This window comes from Phasianus colchicus, chromosome Z, assembly GCF_987193195.1.
Source record: "Phasianus colchicus chromosome Z, bPhaCol1.hap1.1, whole genome shotgun sequence".
Lineage (NCBI taxonomy): Eukaryota > Metazoa > Chordata > Aves > Galliformes > Phasianidae > Phasianus > Phasianus colchicus.
The window spans coordinates 4,485,905-4,496,945 of NC_143476.1; the positions used below are offsets into that span (position 1 = coordinate 4,485,905).

Consider the following 11,041-nt stretch of genomic DNA (forward strand, 5'->3'; position numbering starts at 1 on the left):
CCATCTCAGCAAGGAGGGCAGGAGGAGTCCAAGGTTAGGGCACACTCTCCTCTTTTTCTGGCACACAAAGAGAAAGGGAACACGAAAACCAGATGTGTTTCCCTGCCCATGGCAAACACCAGACTTTCCATCCTTACAGTCCTTCCTGACATCAGCACTAATTGAAACAACATCCCACTCACCTTTGCCATGTCTGGCAGAGGTTGCAGCTCTTTCTATTGCATCCCTCTAGCTGTCAAGTCAAGAGCTCCTGTGTCACACAAGGGAAAGCAATCTTTTACCTGCTGTGCCATGCTCATGGCAGCAGCAATGCAGATGCCAGCAGCTGATGCCCACAAGGACAGCCAGCCTGGACTTATTTTCATTACATATCTTTATCCTGATGTCCTTCTAGAAGCTGGAACATTTCTCCATTTCAGCAGAAGAGGGCAGGAGGTGTCCAAGGTGAGGGCACACTCTCCTTTTTTTCTGGCACACAAAGAGAAGATGAAAACCAGATGTGTTTCCCTGCCCATGGCAAACACCAGCCTTTCTATCCTTACAGTCCTTCCTGACATCAGCAGCAACTGAAACAACATCCCACTCACCCTTGCCATGTCTGGCAGAGGTTGCAGCTCTTTCAATTGCATCACTCTAGCTTTCAAGTCAAGAGCTCCTGTGTCACACAAGGGAAAGCAATCTTTTACCTGCTGTGCCATGCTCATGGCAACACCAATGCAGATGCCAGCAACTGATGCCCACAAGGACAGCCAGCCTGGACTTATTTTCATTACATATCTTTGTCCTGATGTCATTCTGGAAGCTTGGACGTTTCTCCCTCTCAGCAGAAGAGGGCAGGAGAGTTCCAAGGTGAGGGCACACTCTCCCCTGTTTATCTGGCACTCAAAGAGAAAGAGAAAATGAAAACCAGATGTGTTTCCCTGCCCATGGCAAACACCAGCCTTTCCATCCTTACAGTCCTTCCTGACATCAGTAGCAACTGAAACAACATCCCACTCACCTTTGCCATGTCTGGCAGAGGTTGCAGCTCTTTCTATTGCATCCCTCTAGCTGTCAAGTCAAGAGCTCCTGTGTCACACAAGGAAAAGCAATCTTGTACCTGCTGTGCCATGCTCATGGCAGCAGCAATGCAGATGCCAGCAGCTGATGCCCACAAGGACAGCCAGCCTGCACTTATTTTCATTACATATCTTTGTCCTGATGTCCTTCTACAAGCTGGAACATTTCTCCATCTCAGCAGAAGAGGGCAGGAGGGTTCCAAGGTCAGGGCAACCTCTCCTCTTTTTCTGGCACACAAAGAGAATATGAAAACCAGATGTGTTTCCCTGCCCATGGCAAACACCAGCCTTTCCATCCTTACAGTCCTTCCTGACATCAGCAGCAACTGAAACAGCATCCCACTCACCCTTGCCATTTCTGGCAGAGGTTGCAGCTCTTTCTATTGCATCCCTCTAGCTGTCAAGTCAAGAGCTCCTGTGTCACACAAGGAAAAGCAATCTTGTACCTGCTGTGCCATGCTCATGGCAGCAGCAATGCAGATGCCAGCAGCTGATGCCCACAAGCACTGCCAGCCTGAACTTATTTTCATTACATATCTTTGTCCTGATGTCCTTCCAGAAGCTGGAACATTTCACCATCTCAGCAGAATAGGGCAGGATGGGTCTAAGGTGAGGGCACACTCTCCCCTGTTTATCTGGCACTCAAAGAGAAAGAGAAAATGAAAACCAGATGTGTTTCCCTGCCCATGCCAAACACCAGACTTTCCATCCTTACAGTCCTCCTGACATCAGCACTAATTGAAACAACATCCCGCTCACCTTTGCCATGTCTGGCAGAGGTTGCAGCTCTTTCTATTGCATCCCTCTAGCTTTCAAGTCAAGAGCTCCTGTGTCACACAAGGAAAAGCAATCTTTTACCTGCTGTGCCATGCTCATGGCAGCAGCAATGCAGGTGCCAGCAGCTGATGCCCACAAGGACAGCCAGCCTGGACTTATTTTCATTACATATCTTTGTCCTGATGTCCTTCTAGAAGCTGGGACATTTCTCCATCTCAGCAGAAGAGGGCAGGATGGGTCCAAGGTGAGGGCACACTCTCCCCCGTTTATCTGGCACAGAAAGAGAAAGAGAAAATGAAAACCAGATGTGTTTCCCTGCCCATGGCAAACACCAGCCTTTCCATCCTTACAGTCCTTCCTGACATCAGCAGAAAAGGAAACAACATCCCACTCACCTTTGCCATGTCTGGCAGAGGTTGCAGCTCTTTCTATTGCATCCCTCTAGCTTTCAAGTCAAGAGCTCCTGTGTCACACAAGGAAAAGCAATCTTTTACCTGCTGTGCCATGCTCATGGCAGCAGCAATGCAGGTGCCAGCAGCTGATGCCCACAAGGACAGCCAGCCTGGACTTATTTTCATTACATATCTTTGTCCTGATGTCCTTCTAGAAGCTGGGACATTTCTCCATCTCAGCAGAAGAGGGCAGGATGGGTCCAAGGTGAGGGCACACTCTCCCCTGTTTATCTGGCACAGAAAGAGAAAGAGAAAATGAAAACCAGATGTGTTTCCCTGCCCATGGCAAACACCAGCCTTTCCATCCTTACAGTCCTTCCTGACATCAGCAGAAAAGGAAACAACATCCCACTCACCTTTGCCATGTCTGGCAGAGGTTGCAGCTCTTTCTATTGCATCCCTCTAGCTGTCAAGTCAAGAGCTCCTGTGTCACAGAAAGAAAAGCAACCTTTTACCTGCTTTGCCATGCTCTTGGCAGCAGCAATGCAGATGCCAGCAGCTGATGCCCACAAGGACAGCCAGCCTGGACTTATTTACATTACATATCTTTGTCCTTATGTCCTTCTAGAAGCTGAAACATTTCACCATCTCAGCAGAATAGGGCAGGATGGGTCTAAGGTGAGGGCACACTCTCCCCTGTTTATCTGGCACTCAAAGAGAAAGAGAAAATGAAAACCAGATGTGTTTCCCAGCCCATGGCAAACACCAGCCTTTCCATCCTTACAGTCCTTCCTGACATCAGCACTAATTGAAACAACATCCCACTCAACCTTTGCCATGTCTGGCAGAGGTTGCTGCACTTTCTATTGCATCCCTCTAGCTTTCAAGTCAAGAGCTCCTGTGTCACACAAGGAAAAGCAATCTTTTACCTGCTGTGCCATGCTCATGGCAGCAGCAATGCAGATGCCAGCAGCTGATGCCCACAAGGACTGCCAGCCTGGACTTATTTTCAATACATATCTTTGTCCTGATGTCCTTCTAGACGGTGGGTCATTTCTCCATCTCAGCTGCAATGGTCAAAAAAGGTCCAAGTTTAGGACACTCTCTCCTCATGGCCTCTTGCACTCAAAGACCAAGGGAACATGAAAACCAGAAGTGTTTCTTTGCCCATGGCAGACACTAGCCTTTCCATCCTGACAGTCCTTCCTACAATCAGCTGGAATTGAAACAACATCCCCCACATCTCTTTTTTGAACTTATTCATGCATGAATAATAATAATGAGAATTTTTCTGTAAATCTTATTTCTGCATGGAAACAATCAGATAACCGGAGCTTTTTTCTCTAAAACAATCCTGCAAATTTGCATTGCTTATCTATGTACGCAAAATGTTTTTGCCATTCATCTCTAATATCAATTCATTTGGCAAAATAAGATAGAAAAAGTATTTACAGACATTTTTGGACATAGATTACTTCTGGTCAAGTGGGAAAGAATCCCTAAGCTGCAATCATGAAATTACTTTATCACTTTCTCTGATTTGCCATTGTTACTAAAAGGGAAATAAGACACAGGCTTTTTAAAGCAGCTGCCAATTTAAGAATGATAATAAGTTTTATTATTCTTGGCTAAGATCAAAGTCCCGCATTTCAGGATTATCTCCAGCTCATCAAGTATAATTAACAGTTTTGGATAGCCACATTATTATATAGCAATATTGTCTTACTGCAAGGAATTTCATTGTTTTGACACGTGCCACAGGTTGTTAATATATTGCCTGATTACCATTTATTTTTTTTATTGGCTTATGATGACCACAGAAAATTATACAGCAACACCATAAAAACTTTAAATCCTATCCCATGTATCTGCATTCATACGAAAATCATATTGGAAAGCATTGGTGAAACTAAGATTACAAAATGAAGCAGAGGACAATTTCAGTGAAAGCCTGCAGGTTTTACAGCTCTGCCCATTTCAAACTCCTGAAGACATCCACGGGTTTCCTGCTGTGGGACACAGGCACTCACCTGCAGCTCAGCACTGCCTGCTCATGCCTGCGCACACCTTCAGGCTGGAACCAAGGAAATCCTCAGCAAAGACATCAGTACACTTTTGTTATGATGACTTTCCTAAAGAAGCATCAAATATTTCTTCACGAGAAATACTGCAAGTCCCTTTGACACTAGCCCTTATTTTAAATGTTTAGATTTGTGCTTCATTCAGGCGTGCTGTCACTCCCAAAAAGATTTTTATTCCTTTTCATTCTGAGGAACACAGTGATTTCTGCCTTGTTTACTGACTGTAGGCACAGCAATACTCCTGCACCTTCAGGGAAACAGCAAATCCATCTCTTTCACACCCTACTTCTATCAAGCTCATTCACCTTACAAGGTATTTATTGCAAGCAGCTCTTCCAAAAATGGAGATTAACAGAACCTGCAACCCAGGACACCTCAGTAAGCCAGTACTTTTCATCTCCTGAAGGTGTAGGTAGACACAGAGCTGGAACATCTTTTCCAGAGCTGTGTGATGCTATCTCATCTGTGTTCCCTTACTGTTGACTCAGTTTCACTTCTTATCTAACCTGGTTGCATCCCAGGATTTCTGGTGCCAAAAATAAACTGACAGCTTTCATCACTAGTTAAAAGGAAACTGCAATAGGAAAAGCAATTTTTCTGATTTCTCTGTTGATCAGAGATGCTTCATGCAAGCCTGATGCGGTAGAAACAATATCAGCTTTAGAATGACAGTCATTAGAGCAGAATCCTTTCACTGATGAAATCCCACAGTCCTGATTCATACAACACTGACACTGGAGGACACAGTAGTTTAGATGAGAGCGCATTAAAAATGACTAAGTTAAGGTCTCAGAAATAGCAAAGAGTGACAAGTATGAAAAAAAGAAGTTGCAGAAGCTGCTTCAGTTTGGCACTCTGGCATAAAGTATGACAACACACAACCTGCCTGTGCAGTTCCAGAAGCAGAAGAAAGCCGTCAACCAAGACTTGTTCTCATCTGCTCTGAAAGTCCACTGGGACAAGGCCACTTTTCTCTGACGTGCTTCCAGAAGTATCACTTCTGAGCACTGTGCCAGGGAGTTACAAGATACTGTTTGTGTGTACAGAGGAGAAAAAGACGTCTGTCTGGAAACAGACTTGGTGAAGGAGAAGCAGCATTTTCCAGAGTACTTCAGAAAGAACTGAGCACTGCCCCAAGAGCTTCAGAGCGGCAGGCTGTCACAGTGTGCCAACCAGCTCAGCTGTGAGTTGGCACTGAAGCTGCACCACAGGGAGAACAAAGCCCCCTGTGCACCCTTGGAGAGCCAAGGGTTGGAGATTCATGAACCTTGAGCTCCTTTCCAACCCGGGCCATGCTGTGATTCTGGGATTCTCACCTTTGCCTCATCTGGCAGAGGGAGGCAGCTCTTTCTCTTGTCTCCCTATGGCTGTCAGGTCACCAGGGCCAGTGTCACACAGGGAGCTGCAAACACTGTGTGTGCTGTGCCCTGCCCATGGCAGCACAGAGGCAGCTGCCAGCAGCTGATGCCCACAAGGACAGCCAGCCTGGACTTCCTTTGATTCCTTCCCTTTGGATCAGCGTCCTTCAGGAAGGCGGAACATCTCTCCAGCTGAGCAGCAGAGGACAGCAGGGCTTCGTTGTCTGGGCATGTTCTCTTCTGGCCCTCTGGCCCTCACAGACACAGGAGGAGGACACAGAGGCTGCTGTAACACAGCCAGCCCTGCCTCTCAGGTCAGCTCTCAGGCCATCCTCTCTCCCCTCAGCAGCAGCTCACTGTTCTGCACTCCTCTGGCCTGGGCTGGCAGAGGTGTGCAGCAGTTCTGCTGATCTCCCAGTGCTGGCCATGTCTGCAGTGCCTGTGTGAAAGACACAGGAAGCTGCCAGCATTGCACTGCTCTGCTGTGCCCCTGCCATCACCGAGTTTGCTGTCAGCAGCTGCTGCTACACGTCCATTCAGGCACAGGCCTTTCCTTCCTGGCCCTCTTTCCCCCCCTCTCTCCTCCGCTCTCTCTCGTGCTCCCCTTTGGCCTGGGCTGGCTGAGCAGTGCAGGCCTTGTTGTTGCTCCCTGGGCCAACTACGTCACGGTTCCCCGTGACTCTGCCAGCTGCTCTGACACAGCGACTGCGTCCTCAGTGTGGATTCCAGAATGCGACAGACGTCCAGAGAAGACTTCCAGGGCTGATTGGAACATGCTGCCATCAAGAACTGCCATGGCTCAGGCCCCCTGGGAATCTGCTCACAGCGAAAGCTGCTGTCACTCTGTGTGGGCACAGCCTTGTCTGTGTAGGCCTGCTCACACTGCAGCCCCTGTCTGCACCAGAACCGTGCCGATCCACCTTCTCTTGGCCTCCTTGCCTGCATGGAAAAGGGCAGCTTGGGCTGAAGGCCCTCAACTTTCCGATGGCCGAGTGAAGTCTCTGAGCCCTGGTGACCCACGCAGCTCTTCAGCCTGCTGACCTGCTCTGCTGGGGCTGTCTTAAAAGGCAGAGGGCACGTTATCCTAATGTCCCCACATCCATCCCTCTTAGCATACTGTAGGCCAGTTCCTAAAAGGACACCTGCACAATCTCTCTGAATGTTAATCAACGTGTAGTTGGTCTGTGCAATGCAGAAATTGCACCTAGGTTTTCAGTGGTGATTAGCTATGTGTTTAGTCAGAGGTGCAATGGTTCTAATGGTGAGAGAAAGACATTCCCAGTTGTCATCAGGTGGAACACACTTCAGACTGGAATCCTCAAGCAGACTGCAGTCAAGCTTTCTTAATTACTCGTTGTTGTTATCAATTCAGACGCATCTCTTAATTCCTGCTTGAATGAACATTCTGTAATAATCTGCTGAGACAGTGCAAGGCTTGACAATGAGACTATAGTTTATTAAAGTAGCACTTTTTACTTAGGTGCACTTTTCATCTGTTGAACTTCCTGACGTCTATTGGAAATCTCTGGCACCAGTGCATAAGATTCACCTATTCTATAGAAGTCTGACTGAACCCCATACTGGGATTATTTTTGTTCAATCCAAGCACCTTGGACGTTACTATACATTTATTCAATCATGAGGTAAGTCTGCTTCAGAAGCAATATAGAAAGCATAAAGGGGGAAGAAGATAATGTATTAGTGAAGACTTAACTAGTATTCATAAACTGAAAACTGTGAAACACTATGATGATTACAGAATTTCCCGGAGAAATGTCAAGTTCTTATCTGAATGCTAAATGCAACATCAGTTCACTTCTCACTGGGTTGAATGTTTTAAATATTTGGTAATAATAATGGTTCCTTAATTCTGACATTTAATATGAAAACATTAAAAATGCTTGTAAGTACTTTTTCGTTAGAATGTCAGCGGCTAAACAGATGAAGTGGTAAAAGACAGCCAAATATCACTATTGAAGGCAGTAAGGACCGTAGTGATGGAAAGGCTGGTGTTTGCCATGGGCAGGGAAACACATCTGGTTTTCTTGTTCCCTTTGTCTTTGAGTGCCAGAAAAACAGAGGAGAGCGTGCCCTCACCTTGGACCCCTCCTGCCCTCTGCTGCTGAGATGGAGAAATTTCCCACCTCCTACAAGGACATCAGGTCAAAGGTAAGTTATCAAAATATTTCCAGGCTGGCTGTACTTGTGGGCATCTGTTGCTGGAAAATTTAATGGCAGTAAACTGCCTAGATAATGAGAGAATGAGGGTGACAATAGAATGGTACGTAATCACAGTACAATGAAAAAAGTATGCAGGGTGCAGGAAGGGAGGTGTGGACATTCTGAGTTGCAACTCTTTATTTGCTCTAGAAAGCTCTATCAGAATGGAAGACTGAAGGAAATATTTTGAGTGTTTTTTTAATGTGACTGGACAAAAGATCCATGTGGCAAATTGAATAACTGAGTGGTAAAGGGACATAGATACCTCACTGTTTCATGGAACCTTTCAATTAAGCATCTGAGCACTGCGTACAGGACTTGGGAATAACAGTATTAGAGGATCATGGAATATCTTTATTTGGAAGGGACCTCGAGGATCATGTATTCCACCTCCTGGTTCCACACCGGACCTCCTATGGGTCAAGCCCAGTGTCTGAGAGCATTGTGCAAATGCTCTTTGGCCTTTGTCAGCTCAGTGCCAAACCACTGCCCTGGGGAGCCAGTGCCAAATTCCATGTATCTAGTTCATCCTACAGAATGATGCCAAGAACAGTTATAGAGATCGACTTACAAACAAAATTCTTGTCTTGAATTAATGGTACACTCACCATTAAAAAAAAAAAAAAAGGAGTTAGAAGAAAACATGTAAGTGTAGATTTAAAAGCAACCTGTATTGTTACTTAGAGTTTGATATAGTGTAATCCAGTGCACAGTACTTGTAACGTGAGTTTTACAAAATGCTTTGCAATGTAGGGATCTATTAAGATAAATGCTGCAAGTTCTAATATGTCCATGACCTTTTCAAACTGTTCCTTACTCCTACACATCACTACGAGTAGTTCTTCTGTCAGGAAGGATCACATGAGTAATTAACCTGTGACCTTAAGTTTGGAATTAAATGCATACAGTGGAAGTAAGAGCTGTGGGTTATTTTGCTCTTTCAGTGTTGAACAGCCGAGGTGTTTTGTTTTGGAGGGTGGACAGTGATGGGACACGTGGGGAACGGCTTTAAACTGAGACGGGGGGTGTTGAGGTTTAGGTTGGATGTGAGGAGGAAGTTTTTCAGCCAGAGGGTGGTGAGGCACTGGAACAGGTTGCCCAAGGAGGCTGTGGATGCCCCATCCCTGCAGGCATCCACGGCCAGGCTGGATGTGGCTCTGGGCAGCCTGGGCTGCTGGTTGGCAGGTTAGAAACCCAACATGACTTTATTGCAGCCCTGGGTGCAGGGGGATCACTGCTCCTAGCATGCACACAGAAGAGCTGGAGCACACAGGTGATGTACATTCCACTTGTGAACATTCCTGCAATTGCAGAGAGCGTGCGCCTGTTCCAATCACTGCTGCACAGATTAAAAACTGATTGCAGATGAGCTGTTTTGGTATGGGGTTCTTGCCAACGGTCTGCAGTGGCTGTGTGATTCCTCGGGGAGTTGCTCTCCAGCCCAAAGGTCATGTCCTAAGTCGACCAGATCCCGTTTGTGTCCAGAAATGGCTGACAACAGATCAGCTGCTGGTCAAGTTTCTAACATCACACTGGCCTTGCTCCAGTGTCTGTGTCATCAGCCCCGGCACATACGGTGCACCTCTTCAAGGCTTTGCAACACTGAGACTCTGCACTTGGGCTCCAGACATCCTGCTGCACCAAGAGGTTATTCTAGCTTTGGTATCTTGCAACTTTGTATATAACTACATCACTGTAATCATAAATATCTAGGAGCATGGAGATGGAGAAATTAATCTTCCTGTAATTCTCTGTACTTCAGCCCCGTGGTTGTCAACACCTAATGCAGTATTGAAATTTCAGTTGAGAAATTGAAAGCTGTCCCTATCAAAAAAACATCTGCATTTGTTATTGAAATCACACTGAGGATCAAGAAATCCAAATGCTTCTAGCATAACCACAATTACAAGCAGTGTTTAGACAAGCTCTTACAGGAAAACCATGAACACAAGGCTTAGGAGAGACTAAGTGATGCACTCTGCAGGAATACTCATGGAAGTCTTCACAGTGCAGGAGTCTGATCTGATTACAGATGCTGTGCTTTAAGTACCCCTTATCATATCTTTTTTTTCACTGTTGTGCAGGGGTTGGACTCAGTGATCTCTGGAGGCTGGAGATGCTGTTTGCTAATGGCAGATGGAGAGAGGAAAAGCAAGTGCAAGGCATGCTGTGCATAGCCACCACATGGCATCTGCACCATTTCCCCCTGCACAAAGGAGGAGCAGCTCACAAGCTTGGCCTGGGCCAGGGAAGGGAGCAGACAAACATCTGGACCGACCCCAAACGAGCTGGTTCTGCAGGTTGGGTGTCTTCTGCTGCTTGTCTCACATCCTGCTGCTCAGCGGTAGATTTGTTCCTGCTCAGTGCTAACAGGAAACTCACACAGCATTTCTGTTTCAGCTGTGCCAACGCTTTGATCCCTTGCTGCTTGGATGGGGCGTTTGAAGAATGATGCCTGTGCTGATGTCCAGCCAGGCTTTGGGGATGAGTCTCCACACCAGGGTCCGTCTGACAGGACTGAGGGTTGAGGATCCATCCAGGTCGAGTCCAGCGTGCTTTGCTCTTGTTCTTAGTGCTTGTTTTTGCTCAGGAGGGCAGGAGGTGAACCTCATGAACCAATGCCTGCAGACGGGGTTTGCAGAGAAAGAGGTCCTGCAGGCCTTGTGTGACAGCCACGGAGCTGCAGCGAGGCTGCATCCGTGTAAAACACCAGAGATCCACGGAGGTGTGAAGGGGAGCTGTGGGCTGCAGTCACGCAGGAAGGGATGTGCATGCTCGGGGTTTGGTTGTTGTGTGTGTGTTAAGTGACTGTGATACCACTGCTGGGTCAGTGTGAGTGTACGGAACAAGTGTGACAGCCTTTTTGATGGAGCCCTGTGAATGGAGTCCTATGGACTTGAGATCCAACTGTCAGCCCGTGGGCATCATCCAGGAGTTGGGGTAGGGGATGAGGCAAGGGAAGTTGGGCTGGGAAAGGGATAAAGCAGTCTGGCAGTAGTTCTGTGTTTCTCCCATCTCCTGCTTTATTTCCTTCCAGGTGAAATAGATGGGTGCTGCAACATGCCCTTGAATGTAACAAAAGCCACTCTAGTGTGGATTTGACATGGGCCCAGCACTGCAAGGTACGCTGCTGGGAGGAAGCGTCCATCTGGCTG

General features: G+C 46.9%; 1 long non-coding RNA gene across 1 annotated transcript; it reads right to left on the minus strand.

Annotated features, from left to right (window-relative positions):
- Window positions 1-2,282: 2,282 nt before the first annotated feature.
- Window positions 2,283-6,101, minus strand: LOC149912273 (uncharacterized). The gene is made up of 3 exons (XR_016461964.1): window positions 5,625-6,101; window positions 4,258-4,359; window positions 2,283-3,294 (listed from the first exon to the last, which is right to left on the minus strand). It is a non-coding gene; the product is annotated as an uncharacterized LOC149912273 (long non-coding RNA).
- Between the last annotated feature and the right edge of the window lie 4,940 nt (window positions 6,102-11,041).